Source organism: Notamacropus eugenii, chromosome 3 (assembly GCF_028372415.1).
Source record: "Notamacropus eugenii isolate mMacEug1 chromosome 3, mMacEug1.pri_v2, whole genome shotgun sequence".
In the NCBI taxonomy this organism is placed as follows: domain Eukaryota; kingdom Metazoa; phylum Chordata; class Mammalia; order Diprotodontia; family Macropodidae; genus Notamacropus; species Notamacropus eugenii.
The window spans coordinates 79,928,189-79,943,614 of record NC_092874.1 but is presented as its reverse complement, the minus strand read 5'-3'; the positions used below and the strand labels follow the sequence as shown (position 1 = coordinate 79,943,614).

General features: G+C 39.2%; 1 long non-coding RNA gene across 1 annotated transcript in view; it reads right to left on the bottom strand.

Moving 5' to 3' along the window:
• LOC140532910 (uncharacterized) overlaps positions 1-15,225 on the bottom strand; it is an 82,239-nt gene extending 67,014 nt beyond the window's left edge. The window contains exon 1 of the long non-coding RNA XR_011976735.1: positions 15,084-15,225. This is a non-coding gene — a long non-coding RNA (uncharacterized lncRNA). The remainder of the gene's footprint in view (positions 1-15,083) is intronic.
• Positions 15,226-15,426: the final 201 nt, after the last annotated feature.

The window sequence follows — 15,426 nt, the reverse complement described above, 5'->3', positions numbered from 1 at the left end:
ATTTGGGAATAAGCTACCAATACTTTTAATTCCACCCACTTTATTATCCCACTCCTTTTCAATTCCCCTGTTTGCTCCAATAAAGAGAGAGCGTGCTTGGGGATGCTTCCTGTATTATGGCATCTAAGTATAGAATATATAGTCTTCCTGATAATTATTTATTTACAAAGATGCAATGCTTGAATAAAGTGCCGGGCCTTCTGTGTACATTGCAACTGGAGCACCACCTGAGGGAAGTGGGTCAAAGATTTTAATTTATTCAGCAATGGGCTTTGAAGCAGCATGAGCCAGAGGAGGTTTCTGTTGTCTTTGAATTCAGCCTCCTGTGTGTCCAACCTGGTGAGTTCATATCATGTAGGGCTTTTAGCTTGAGGGTCTCAGTTCTGGAGAATGACTCTGTCCTGTCACTTTGTGCCTTTGCCATTCAGGCTTCTATCAACCAATTGAGGCCAAACCAAGAGGGGCCAGATTTATGGAACAGGTGTGGGAAAGGGGGAAAACTGTCTTATTGTGTGTCATTATTCAGTCCATAAGGGCAAAGGAAGATGGTTTCAGGGAAGGAAAATCTAGGACATTTGCATAATTTTGTAAGCAGTGTAATCATACTGCCTTCCAAAAAAAGCTATGAATGTCTGTCAAATGTCAGATGGCCTGGAAATTCATCATTTCGGAGGAAGAAAAGTCTCATATATAATTATTTACCAATCCAATCTGTTTGAAAATTAAGGCATTACACAAAAACATATTATATCGCCTTGATTTTTCTCTTCTCTGACTTCAGAACTAATTTATAGTCCACACTAGGCTCACGACTCTATAAAATCCTTATCATTTTGCAATCATACAAATTATCATTTGGAGTCAAAGGTCTTGAGTTTGAATTCTAGCTCTGCTACTCACTCCCTTTGTGAACATAGGCAAGCCAACTGTCTGGGCTTCAGTTTTTTCATCTGTCAAATGAAGGGGTTGGATCAGATGACTTCTACAGTCCCTTACTATATAGTCCCTCTAAATATATAGTCCTACGATATGAATGAATAATAACCACAATACAAAAGTTCTATAAAAAACAAAAACTCATTTTACCTGTTCATTGTCTCTACAACCTTCCTTTAAACCTATAGTTTCTCCATCATCAGTCATAGTATAAAGCATGCTAGTTTCACAGGTGAGGAATTCATAATACCAGCCTTTGGCCCATTAGGCAGCTCCTCTGTAACTGATCTTGTCAGAGAGTTGCCCAGGACATTTAAGGATTAAGTGACTTGCCCAGGATCACCAGCTTATGTGGGTTGGAAGCAGAGCTTGAAGACTGACTCAAGTCTTGCCAGTTCTTTCTGACTTCAGGACTGGTCTTTGGCCCACAATCCCATGCATCATTTCTACAGAATATAAAGACACTTGAAAAAAAAAGACAAATAAAATGGTCAAAAAAGAAATATGTATCATAAAATTCAAGAGGAAGGGAAAGGACTTCTTGCACCACAAAAAAAAATGTGTTTCAGTTATTCTCTTAAAAGCTAAAACATGGGAAAAGAGGTAAGGAAAGGGGAGGAAAGGCTTGATTCTTGTAATATAGTAAATAAGGTCCCCAGATACTCTCATATTTGTCCTCCTCACCTTTCAATCTTACAATTGATTTTTCTTATCTGGCTGACTCTCAGGGAATGTAAACCATTCATGAAAGGCCTGTCTGTTCCTACTGCTTCACGTTCCTAATATTGGTTTTCTTCCTGCTAGTCTCTCCTCTAGTTTTAGTCTTTTATGATTTTCTCTTTTCTTATGGTATTTTTTTTTTATTCTCTTCTGTGAAGCTTCAATGCATTTTCAAGGGTAAATTCCTCTTTCTGAGGCTAATAGAAAAAGATTGTGATGTGTCCCTTTATAAACAGATTCAGTACACAATAAATTCTTCAATTTTTGTAATGCAACGATGAACCAATAAGCAAAGAAGGGAAATTTCCTTGGCATCCTTGGAATGCTTGAGTTTCCAATTATTTTCCTCTTTTTTTTTTTTTTTGGTTGGTTGGGGGAAGGAGGAGCAACAGTCCTTTTCCTGACTCATGATGCAGGAGCTTTGGGGTTTGAAAATCCCAGCTCTTTCTATATATAGCAAAGCTTTCCTCTGAGCAACTAATAGGTAGAGGAGATATCTCTCTTTAAAAAGCCATTAGAGATTTCATTATTTAGTGTTAGTTACAGGAAAGGACTTCATTCAAAAGAGGAAAGACACTCCCCTACACTGAAGTTACTCCTACGTTCCTCATTTCCAGATTTCCAGATCTAGTATCAGCAAAACCTCATAGAATATTTCCTTTAGGGTACTCTCAGATGGCAGCAGTCACCTTTTTCATTTGTTCCTAAGCTTCTGAGTTCCATATGTCTTTCACCCTCCAGTGTGGCTGCCCAGTTTTCTATTGTGGTAGCTTTAATTTGCTTTCCTACCTCAGGAAGTTTAGCTGTGCTCTCCTTTTTCGGCTCCAAACAGGTTTACCAGAGAGAGCATAGGAGGCAAGATTTCCCCAACTGTTTATTCTCTCTCCTTCTAGCAAAAAGTCATCTGGAAGAATATTTTCTTCCACTTCTCTTCTCTGCTTCTCTTGTCTGAGACTTGTCTTTTATTGTATTAGCATTTATACATTATTGACTTAATTTGTGTATTTAATAAGAACCTGCCAGAATGACAGCTATGTGATTTTCAAGAAATCATTTCCAAGAAAATTTGGACCCAACTCTTCCTAGACCTGCTTTTGGGGGCCTAGAAATAAGATGACCCCCACTGCTGTGGTACACAGGGACTTATGTTACCAAAGGGTATGTCAGGCAATATTCATAATGTTAGCTTCAGTGAGATGCCTATACAGAGTAACTAACATCACATGCTTGAATGAATCAACTTTCCCACCTGAAAGCTTTCATCAAATACTTTTTGAAGCCATATGGAGAATTAGAACAACCTCACTGTAGAGCCAATCCATCCTAGAGATAATTGTTTCCTTGTTTGTGGCTCATGATGTGGGGTAGGGAGGTGAGAAATGGCTTCCACTATCAGATTTGTTCACACTCGACAGTCTTGATCACCTTTAACTACACTTTCCCATCCAATCTGAAACACGTTTATTAGGCACTTGCTGCATACAAGGGATACAAAGACAAAATAAAAACTAGTCCCCACCTTAAAATGGTTTACATTTTACTAAGAGTTGAGCAGGTTGAACAATTTTCAAAATGTTGAAGGTAGTTTCCAAACTAGTTTAGCAGGCTTGTTGTCAAGTCCCAACAGAATTCTATAATGGATTATTAACAAGTTGAATTATTAACATGCTGGGGGCAGGGGAGATAGTATAGGAAACCAATCATGCCAGATAAAGCACATTTCTTTTTTTTTTTTTTTTGGTCAGAATTATTAGGCTATTAAATGAACAGTTTACATTAAGTAGATCTGATTTTCAAAAAGTCATTTAATGTATTTTTTTTCTCTCTAGTAGAAAATTATGTTGTTGAGGGCAAAGACTATTTCATTTTTGCTTTTTAATCCCCAGTCCCTAGTACAATGTTTTAATTCTATAGGTAATTAATAAACATTTCTTAAGTCTTTCTGATATCCTGGTGGACAAAACTAATAAATGTGAGGTGGATGGTATTTGGCAGAATCCATAGCTGGTTGGTTGACTATACCCCAAAAATGTTAAGTAATGGATTATTACCAGATTGAAACAAGGTCATTAGAGATGTGTCCTATCCCATTAAACATTTGCCTTAATTGCTTAGATGAAGATGTAGCTGACATGCTCATAAAATATGCAAATGGCATAAATCCAGAAACAATAGCTACTATTCTAGATTAAAGAACTAGGGTCAAAAAAGAGCTTGACAGGCTAGAACAGAAAGCCTCTATTGGATACAGCAGATCTGATTTAATAGCAGTCCACATGAAAAAAGATTTAGTAACTATAGTTAAGAGAAGTTTCAGTATGTTAGCAGTGTGAAGCAGTTCCCTCTCCTCTCCCCCAAAAAGGATCTTATACTATCTTAGACTGTATTAACTGATGTCTAGTGCACAGAACAAGAGAAACAGGAGCTCTGGTGATGCATGCCACCCTATATTAAGACTATTACATTCTGTGAGACATTAATTCACTGTTGCTGAAGTTGTGAGCTGATTCAACCATTCTGTAAAGCAATTTGGAACTATGCCCAAAGGGCTATAAAAACCAGGCATACCATTTGACCTAGCAATATCACTACTAGGTCTATATCCCAAAAGAGATTAAAAAACAAAACAGAAAAGTAGGAAATATGTAGAAAATATAGCAGCTCTTTTCTGGAGGTAAAGAATTAGAAACTGAGGGGATGTGCATCAATTGGGGAATGGCTGAACAAGTTGTGGTATGTGATTATGATGGAATACTATTGTAGAATAAGAAATGATAAGCAGGATGATCTTGGAAAAACATGGAAAGACTTGCATGGGCTGATGCAATGTGAAATGTATTACTGTGTACAAAGTAATAGCAATACTGTAAGATGATCAGCCTTGAATGACTTAACCATTCTCAGCAATACAACGATCCAGCTCTGAAAGACTTGTGAAAGAAATGCTATCCATCCTCAGAAAAAGAACTGAGTGTCTCAATACAGATTAAAGCATACTTGTTTTTTTTTAACTTCATATTCTTGAGTTTTTTTCTTGTCGATAGTTTCTTTCACAACATGACTATTATGAATATGTTTTACATGATTACACATGTATAACCTACATCAAATTGCTTGCCTTCTCAATGGGGGAAGGTTGGGATAGAAAGGAAGGGAGGGAGAGAATGTGGAACTCAAAGTTTTAAAAATGAATATGAAAAATTATTTTACATGTAACTAGGGAAAAAAAATACTAAGTAAAAGCTTTAAAAAAATATATTACATTCAGTTTGGGAAGCCAATTTAATAACAGTAAAAAAAAAACCTCCAAATGAGGAAAAGGATGAGGATTAGAATCTAGAAAAGTAGTCATATGAAGAATTGATGGAACGGAACATGCCTTACTTTTGGATGACTTACATACTGATCAATGTCTGCAAATATTTAAAGGGATATTATGTCCAAGAGAGACTAGCCTCCCAGAGGACAGGACTAGAACCATAGAGTAGATGTTAGAGGGAGGCAGAGTTCAGCAGAGTTCAACAATCAGAGCTAAAAATGGAATGGGGCACTTCCTGAGTTAATGTTTCTGGCTGGATGACTCCTTGTTATGATTGCTATGGAGGAGACCAAAATTAGGTAGGGGAATTGGATCACGTGTCCTCTAAGGTCCCTAGGATTCTACAGACAAGGTACCTTAATACTTATTACTTCAGTTCTATTATTTAATTTGTGTGGGTACTCCCCAGACTCATGCAGAATGTAATACCTCCATACCTTAGCAAATAGTTTCATGAATTGCAATGGCAAAAAAAAAAAAAAAAAATTACAATCCTCTGTGGATAAGCCTAAATAACTTTATATGATTCTGTTCCTCGAAACTTGCTCATAAAACCATCCAAACCTAATGTTACGTGACTGGTCACTTCAATCACCACAGTAATTCCTTAGCATGGACAGACAAATCTCTACTCAGCTTTACCTCATCATGCATTGGTCTTATCTCTTCTATAAAATGCTGCGTTTATCAATGGGCAGAAATTATGTCTTCTAAAATCATTTGTATCTTTCATCAACAATTTTCTGTACAAAGCAGATATTTAGAGAATTACTATGGTTTGGTAGAAAGGGCATTGGCCTACCTGGAAAGATAGGGATTTAAACCCCCTTTTCTGACACAGTTAAGTGTCACTCACTGGTTGTGTAACTCTAAGCAAATCACTTAGGATCTAGAATTCTTTTTTATTCACCTGCAAAATGGGGCTAATGATAAATGAAGTATCTATTTTTTGAAGTTCTCCTAAGGATTAGTTAAGGTAATGTATGGAAAGCACTCTTTTTATGCCTGAAAATGCTAGTTAGGCTCCTCCTTATTTACCTGGTTGTGCTCCTTGGAACTTTTCTTTTTTTTTTTTTTATTTAACTTTTAACATTTATTTTCACACAATTTGGGTTACAAATTTTCTCCCCTTTTATCCCCTCCCCGCCCCAGACCCAAGCTTTCTAATTGCCCCTGTGACCTATCTGCTCTCTCCTCTATCCTCCCTCCCTGCCCTTGTCTCCATCTTCTCTTTTGTCCTGTAGGACCAGATAGCTTTCTTGACCCCTTAACCTGTATTTCTTGTTACCCAGTGGTAAGAACATTACTTTTGGTCCTAACACTTTGAGTTCCAACTTCTTTAGCTCCCTCCCTCTCCAACCCTTCCCCTTGGAAGACAGGCAATTCAATATAGGCCATATCTGTTTAGTTTTGCAAATGATTTCCATACTAGTTGTGTTGTATAGGACTAACTATATTTCCCTCTATCCTATCCTGTCCCCCATTACTTCTATTTTCTTATGGTCCTTTCCCTCCCCATGAGTGTCGACCTCGGATTGCATTCTCCTCCCCATGCCCTCCCCTCTATCCACCCCCCCACCCTGCTTGTGCCCCTGTCTCCCACTCTCCTGTATTATGAGATAGGTTTTCCTATCAAAATGAGTGTGCATTATATTCTTTCCTTTAGTGGAATGTGATGAGAGTAGACCTCATGTTTTTCTCTTGCCTCCCCTCTTTATCCAACCACTAATGAGTCTTTTGCTTGCCTCTTTTATGAGAGATAATTTGCCCCATATAACTTCTGCCTTCCTCCTCCCAATATTTCTCTCTCACTGCTTGATTTCATTTTTTTTTTTTAAGATATGATCCCATCCTCTTCAATTCACTCTGTGCACTCTGTCTCTATGTATGTGTGCGTGTGTGCATGTGTGTGTGTGTGTGCTCCCACCCAATACCCAGATACTGAAATGTTTCAAGAGTTACAAATATTGTCTTTGCAGGTAGGAATGTAAACAGTTCAACTTTAGTAAGTCCCTTATGACTTCTCTTTGCTGTTCACCTTTTCATGGTTCTCTTCATTCTTGTGTTAGAAAGTCAAATTTTCTTTCCAGCTCTGGTCTTTTCATCAGGAAAATTTGAAAGTCCTCTATTTCATTGAAAGACCATTTTTTCTCCTGAAGTATTATACTCAGTTTTGCTGGGTAGGTGATTCTTGGCTTCAGTCCTAGTTCCTTTGACTTCTGGAATATCCTATTCCATTCCCTTCTATCCCTCAATGTAGAGGGTGCCAGATCTTGTGCTATCCTGATTGTATTTCCACAATACTTGAATTGTTTCTTTCTAGCTGCTTGAAATATTTTCTCTTTCACCTGGGAATTCTGGAATTTGGCCACAATGCTCCTAGGAGTTTCTCTTTTTGGATCTCTTTCATGCGGTGTTCTGCGGATTCCTTGAATATTTATTTTGCCTTCTGGTTCTAGAATCTCAGGGCAGTTTTCCTTGATAATTTCATGGAAGATGATGTCTAGGCTCTTCTTTTGATCATGGTTTTCAGGTAGTCCCAGAATTTTTACATTGTCTCTCCTGATTCTATTTTCCAGGTCAGTTGTTTTTCCAATAAGATATTTCACATTATCTTCCATTTTTCAAATCTGCGCGGTATGTTCTGAGATATCTGTCTTTCTCATAAAGTCCTTAGCGTCCATCTGTACCATTCCAGTTTTGAAAGATCTATTTTCTTCAGTGAGCTTTTGAATCTCCTTTTCTATTTGGTTAATTCTGCTTTTGAAAGCATTCTTCTCCTCATTGGCCCCTTGCACCTCCCTTGCCAACTGAGTTAGGCTAGTTCTCAGGGTGCCAATTTCTTCAAGATTTTTTTGGTTCTCCTTTAGCAGGGAGCTGATCTGCTTTTCATGCTTCTCCCTCATCCCTCTCATTTCCCTTCCCAGTCTTTCCTCCACCTCTCTAACTTGATTTTCAAAATTCCTCTTGAGCTCTTCCATGGCCCGAGCCCATTGGGTGGGCTGGGACACAGAATCCTCGATTTCTGTGTCTTTGCCTGATGGCAAGCATTGTTCCTCCCCATCAGAAAGGAAGGGAGGAAGTGTCTTTTCTCCGAGAAAATACCCTTCAATGGTTTTATTTCTTTTCCCTTTTCTTGGCATTCTCCCCAACCAGTGACCTGACTTCTGAATGTTCTCCTCACACCCACCTCGCCTCCTGGTCCTCCCAGCCAGCGTTTGGGGACTGAGATTCAAATGCTGCTTCCCGCCTTAGGGTTTTTGGCGGGGGCAGGGCTGCTATTCAGTGTGAGAATTAAGTCCAGGTGGTCAGGGGCAGGGCCGCCTCTCTGGCTCAGTTCCCTCAGGGGGTTTATGCACAGACCATCCACAATGGATCCAGGCTCCCGCCCATTTGGGGAGCCCCTGTCTGTAGCTGCCTCTCAGCTTCTATCTCCTGGGGGGGCCCAAGCCATGGGGGCACCCCACTCCCCTCTCGACCCGCCAAAGACACTCTCTCACCTATCCCCGTCAGTCACCTGTTGGTGGGGGGGCTAGTGCCACCGCTGGAGATCCTGTCTCTGGAGCCTTCTCGGATCTGTACCTCTCGGAGCCGCCGCTGCCGCCGCTGCCACCACAGGTCCGGGCTGGGCTCCGCATCTGCAGCGTGACGGACCTTTTGCGAGAGGTTTGCAGGTCCCTCTGTGGGTGGGGGGACCCGCGTGGCTGCTGGAGATCCCATCCCCGTAGCCCGCTTGGATCTTTTCCTCACGATGTCGTGGCCGTGGCAGGGCTGCCCTCTGCTCCTGTCCCGGCGCCCAGTCCACGGCGCGAAGGACCCCCCCTCGAGAGGTTTGCAGGTCTCTCCGGAACAGAAATCTCCCTCGCTCCAATATTCCGTGGTCTCTGGGTGCAGAATTCGCCCTGGGTTAGTCCCCTCTAGCCGTTCTGTGGTTTGTGGGTTTGGAGCTATGTGTATGTGCGTCTTTCTACTTCGCCATCTTGGCTCCGCCCCCTCCTTGGAACTTTTCTAACTGATGTCTCCTCCATGCCCCCAGAAAATTCATTACTGGGATAACTTCATCATTCTGTAACACTGCTAGATGGCACAAGGGATAGAATTCTAGGTATGGAGTCAAGAGGACTCTTCCTCCTGAGTTCAAGTCCACATTCAGACACTTGCTAGCTGTGTGGTCCAGGTCAAATCACTTCACCCTGTTATCCTCAGTTTCCTCATCTGTAAAATGAACTGGAGAAGGAAATGGCAAAGCACTCCAGTATCTTTGCCAAGAAAACTCCAGATGGGGTCACAAAGAGTTGGATACCATTGAACAATAACATCATTCTATAAGATCTCATCATCCCTATGTTTTATGATGGGGCCATGAACTCCAAACCTGCATTTAAGAAGAGAGCTCAGCTCAGACATCTCCTCATTTCTCACCTGGCTATATTACTTTGAGAATGACTTCTCCACCATGGCCCCACAATGAGTATCTTCTCAGACTCCCTCACCTCCTTTCAGTTTCTTTTTATGTTTTGTCTTCCCCCATTAGATTTTAAGGTCTTTCAGGTCAAGGACTGTTTTTTCAGATTTGTATCCACACTGTCTGGCACATAGTAGGTGCTTAATAAATGTTCATTGACTAAGTTATATATCAGCTACTGTATATTAGATCAAGTAATCCATTGTGCATACTTTAAAGTTAAGACTGAGTTATATTTATTTATGAACAGCTTTTAGATCAAATGAACCTCTTTTCACATTGCATAGAACAACCGAGTTCATATTTGATTATAATGTATGTTAAACATCTTGACATGTGTAATTGGTTTACTTAGTCTAAATACTATGTAGATAGCTTAAGGAACATTCTATGTGCAAATATATAAGTCAAAAACCACATCATCTCAAATCATCAAGAAAATATATCTATTCATACTAAAGAGACCTTTTAAAAACCTATGTATCATTTTTTGCATTAAAAGTTATTTGCCCAAGTTGCCTGATGATAAATATGCTTTATATAGTCATCCCCCAAGTCCTAGAAATTAAGGAAAAATATTGCCTATAAGAAGAAGATTAAGCATAAAATTAAAGTAAATAGGTCCTCAAGGGCACGTTCTCCTGTAAAATATAATGCTTTGTGATCAAAGGTACATTATAAACACTAATGAGTGTTTAAACACTCATTGTGTATAGTGTATAAACACTAAACAAGTGACATGTTCCTATCCTTCAGGTTTTTTTTTTGGACCCACGTACAAGGAAACCAAGAGGAAAAAAAAAAAACCCTTGGTGGGATTTTTTTTTTCTTCCTCAAAGGAAGGGAGAGAAATATATTTCAAAACTGTTTTTTTTCTAATATGAGGATTGATTAGAAATGGAAATCATTAAGGCTATTTGGCCACTCGTTCATTACCTTGATCTATATGTGTTCCTGTTTCACCAGCATTACCTCACGGTATCATAAAAGATGATTTCATATGTCATCCAGACTCCTTTGAGGAGAGCTGAAAGTGGAGAAGGTAGCAGCCATCATTTTTCAGTTTGCATTTGAGTCTTTTCATGATTCTCATTGCTCACCATGCTTGTTATAAATACCTGACATTGTTATGTTCCAGCCGTGCAAGTCATATCTATTGTTCTACTGATGCTACTTTATCCTCCCTGAGGTTTATAGCCAGTCATTTGAAGCTATTTAGATGGTAGTCAGATTGATTTGGAATTTAACCCACTGCTCTTCTTTTTTCCATATAAATTTTTAAATCCTATTCTTAATTCACATGGTATAACTACTTCTTCCTTTAGCCCATGAGTTTCACATGCAGAGGTCTTCACAGGTAAGTTACATAATTTGCACCAATTAGAAAACATTGTTCTGTTAGTTCTTTTAAGGTCACAGAGGACATGCTGGGAAACTGAAAACTATGTGCAAAGACTAGATAGTACCCTCATGGTTCATAAGGCTTGTTTTGTTCTACTTCATAAATAAACAAACAATTGCATTCAGAATCAGAAAGGAAACAACTGGAGAAAAAAAATCACAGCGAATTTCTCTGATTAAGGTCCAATATCCAAGATATAGAAAAATTGATGTTGTTTTTCAGTTGTGTGCAGCTCTTCATGACTCCATTTGGGGTCGTCTTGACAAAGATATTGGAGTGGTTTGCCATTTCCTTCTCCAACTCATTTTACAGATGAGGAAACTGAGGCAAACAGGATTTAGTGACTTGCCCAGGGTCACACAGCTAGTAAGTGTCTGAGGCCAGATTTGAACTCAGTCATCTTGAGTCCAGGTTCTGTGCTACCTATATGTCCAAGAAAGAACTGATAAAAATATACAAGAGTCTTTTCTCTAATAAATATTTGTTCAAAGGACATAAAGAGGCAGTTTTCAAGTGAAAAAATCAAGTTAACAACCACATTAGAGAGAAAATATGATTCAAATCACTAATATTAAAATAAATGAAATTTACTACAATGATGAGGCTCTACCTCATACCCATCACCCAGTTAGCCAACAAATTTTTGTTAAACATGCACCTTTTGTGCCTGGTGTTCTACTTACTAATCAATGGTGACACAAAAATAGTAAAAGGTAAATCATATTTTTAAAGAGTCAGTAGTCTAACTAGAGAGACAATATCCAAACACTTATTTGCAAACAAGCTAAGAAACAGGAGAAATAGGAAATAATCTACAGAGAGAAGATACTAGAATTAAGGATCAGAAAAGGCTTCCTAAAGAAGTTGGGATTTTAGTTGGTCCATGAAGGGAGTCTAGAAACAGAGATTGGGGGAAAGCATTTTAGACATGGGGGACCCAGAATGTCCAGTCTGGAGACAGTCTTATTTGAGGATTAGGAAGGAGACCAGGGCCACAGGCATGAGAGGGTACAGATGTAGTGATAAGTAAAATAGGATGTTTTGTTGTTTTAGTATAATCAAGAAGTATAATGCTTCTATTTGAATGTGACTAAGGAGGATCTTTCCCACCCATTGTTGGGCCTGGAGAGATTTGTAGGAAGGTCCATGCCTTTTGTTAATGAGGCACTGGTTCTCTGAGAATGTGATGCCTTCTAGCTCTAAAAGGTGTATGAAGACTCTGAGGGTGAGCTTTTACTTTGGGACTTACTGACTGGAAGTGTTTTCTTGGCCAGATGAGGACTCTGGGAAACCCTTTTAAGGACCACCCCCCCACTCCACCCCCACTTTGAAAACCCAGATGTCAGTGCTTCCCTCTCTGGTAACTATGGTCAGACAGTTGGGGTCCAACTGTCTGTCGAATTCAAGCAGAGGAAGCCATATCTGTTGATCTTTTGATTTCTCTGTATTTTCTTTGAAATTCAAGGTACTGACTCCCCTGAACTAGGTGACTGATATATGTGCTTGGTTAAAGTGACTGTTAACCCCTCAAAAATTGTCTTTCCTTTTATGAATGCAGATCAAAGAACCTGTGATAGCAGACCCCTCATGTGTGTTGGGGTGCTTACTGTTACAAGTTGTAAGAAGACTAGAGGGTGGGGAGTTGAGGAGGGTTATGAAGAACTTTCAAAGGCAGAAAGAGGGTTTTATATTTGATCTTGGAGGTGAATGTGAGGCACTACAGTTTATTGAGTAGGGAGGTGGCATGATTAGACCTGAGTTTTAGGAAGATCACTCTGGCAACTCAATGAATTATGGACTGGAGTTCAGAGAAACTTGAGGCAGAGCAAATCAATGAGCGGCATATTACAATATGTCAGGCAGAAAGGGATGAGAGTCTGAACCAGAGTGGTGACAGTTCCAGAGAAAAGAAGGGGAACAAGTCCAAGATGTTATAAAGATGAAATCCAAATGTCTTAGCAATAGATTGGAAATGGGGTGAAGGGTTGAGAGAGTGAGGAATTGAAGATAATACCCTGGCTATAAACCTGGGTGATTGGGATAACCATGGTCCCTTTCACAGTAGTAGGAAAATTAGAAAGAAGGGAAGAGGGTAGAGATAAAGAGTTCAATTTCGGACATGTTGAATTTATGACAGCCACAGGACATCCAGTTTGAGATGCTATACAGTTAGAGATCCAAGATTGGAGAAATTTTAGAATAGGATAACTGGGCCATCTCCAGTCATCCTGATGAATATCAGGCCACTAGCCCCAGATGGCTCAGGAGAAGAAAGTGAGGTTGGTGACCTTGCACAGCCCTCCCTCACTCAAATCAAAGTCAACTGCAAGTTATGTCATCATCTTGATGTCATGGTCCTCTTCAAGAAGGAAGGACAAACTCAAGAACAAGAATGGGATAACCAGACATGCAAATCATCAGCATAAAGATGATAACTGACTATGGGAATTGATAAGAAAGTTCAAGAAACTACTATGCACACCTCATTCACCCCAAAGGCATTCCAATATTACACTCTAGTAAGGCATAGAATTATATGTTACATTTCAGAAAATCCTCCTTCAAAAGCAAACAGATTGTGCATTGTTGAAGATCAAATCTAGAAAATTATTCCTGATTTTCTTCCTAATTCTGCAACAGAATTTTCTCCATCTTCTTCACTAGTTCATCGTATGTCTTCTGGTCACTAAGTTTAGATATTTTTCATGACCCTATCCTTGGATATCTTCCCTCTATATTCTTTCCACTGGCAAGTTTATTCAATTCTATAACTTCCTGGGCTTAATTTCCAAATATCTAACTCTGACCCTGGCTTCTCCCTTTAGCTTTAAATCTTGGGGACCATTTCCAGTCATCTTAATCTATATCTGGCCACTGGACCCAGATGACTCTATAGGAGAGAATGAGGCTGGTAACTTTGCACAAACCTCCCTCACTTAAATCCAATTCACTTGCAAGTCATGGCATCATTTTCCTAATGTCATGGTCCTCTTCGAGAAGAAAGGACAAACAACCCGTGAGCTTTAATCCCATATTTTCAACTACCTACTGAACGTTACTTAAATATTCCCCTACATCAAATGCTGGATGTACCAATGTAGGCTCTCCTCATTGATTTCCTCCCATTCATCTCCCCCTACTCAAAATCTTATAGTGGTTTTTTTTCTGGATCTCTCCTTTGTGCTGATCACATTTTACCTTTTATCCTATATCTGTATCTTATAACAACAACAAAAGGGCAAGAATTCTGTTCCTTTTCATCCTTATGCTCCCCCCACTTAGTACAGTGCCTAGATACTTAATATTCATTTGTTATTAGTTAAAATAATAACTTTGTTAAGAAAATAGCTAAGATTTATTTGTCCCCTTCCTATCATTTTCCCCGGCAGTGCCGCTGACCATCTCACAATATGTAGAAAAGCTTTTAATGAGGAGATGTGATGTAAGCATTTTTGAAATATGATTTTAAAGGTTAGATACTACTCAAATCAATCTGTTGCTACTTCCAAACAGTCCTTGTTATCCCAAGAGTGCAAATTATAGGAACAAGGTAACCATTTATCTTATAAAAAGCCATCACTGACTCAGTGGAAGCCCTACTTGGACTGAATTAAACAAAGTTTTGTCCCCCTGTCTAATTCTCTGGTACCCACTTTATCATTCCTTTGGCATTGAATACTTAGAGGCCATGAGTAGCAGTTGCCACTGCAGAAGCTCACTGTGAGCAAACTGTGTCAATTATCACTTTCCTGTACTGCATCCCAAACATCATGGCACTACTTTCTGTCTTATAACAATGAGTAGCACAGGTTTGGAATTCTTGACCTTTTCAATGTCATAGACTCATTTGTCAATCTGGCATAGCCCTATGAACACCAGCTCAGAATAATGTTCTGAAATCCATAAAATATACCAAATTATCAAAGAAATCAATTATAATGAAATATTGTTAACAAAATATATTTTAAGTTCACAGACCCTAAATTAAGAATCCTGAGCTAGATTAATCATATAATTTAATCCCTGCTAATAAAATAGCTAGTTAACTTATTATTTTACACCTACCACAATGACTTCTCCAACTTCCAATGAGAACCCAGTTCTTGATCCCTTTTTTCCCTATGCTTACGAGCCAGAATGAATCCCAGATCTGATATCTTCTAGAAACAACCTTCTAACGAACATTTATTTGCATATATAGGAAACAACAGTACTGCTAAGCCTGGCTGAGCCAAACTTACAAGAGAGTCAATGTGTAGGAAAAGACATGAGCCAAATAATTCCAGGAAAAAGGAACTTCAAAGACAGTCTACAGTGTAGGAGGAAGATGGGCAGGGAATTCTGCCTGCCACAATCATTGCTTAGATGAAGCAGAACTGTGCCTTCTCCATGTGTAATCAATCACATTTTATTAGCCTGAGATCAGAAGCACATGACCACTGAGTTGATTTCCTATTTATTTTTATCCCATTACCTTGACTTATTCCCAGCTACACCATTCCTCTTCCTTCTTGGCATTTTCACCTGTGAAGCATTTTGGAAATTGCTACTGATTCCTCCTTTGCTTCTTACCTAGCTGACTGT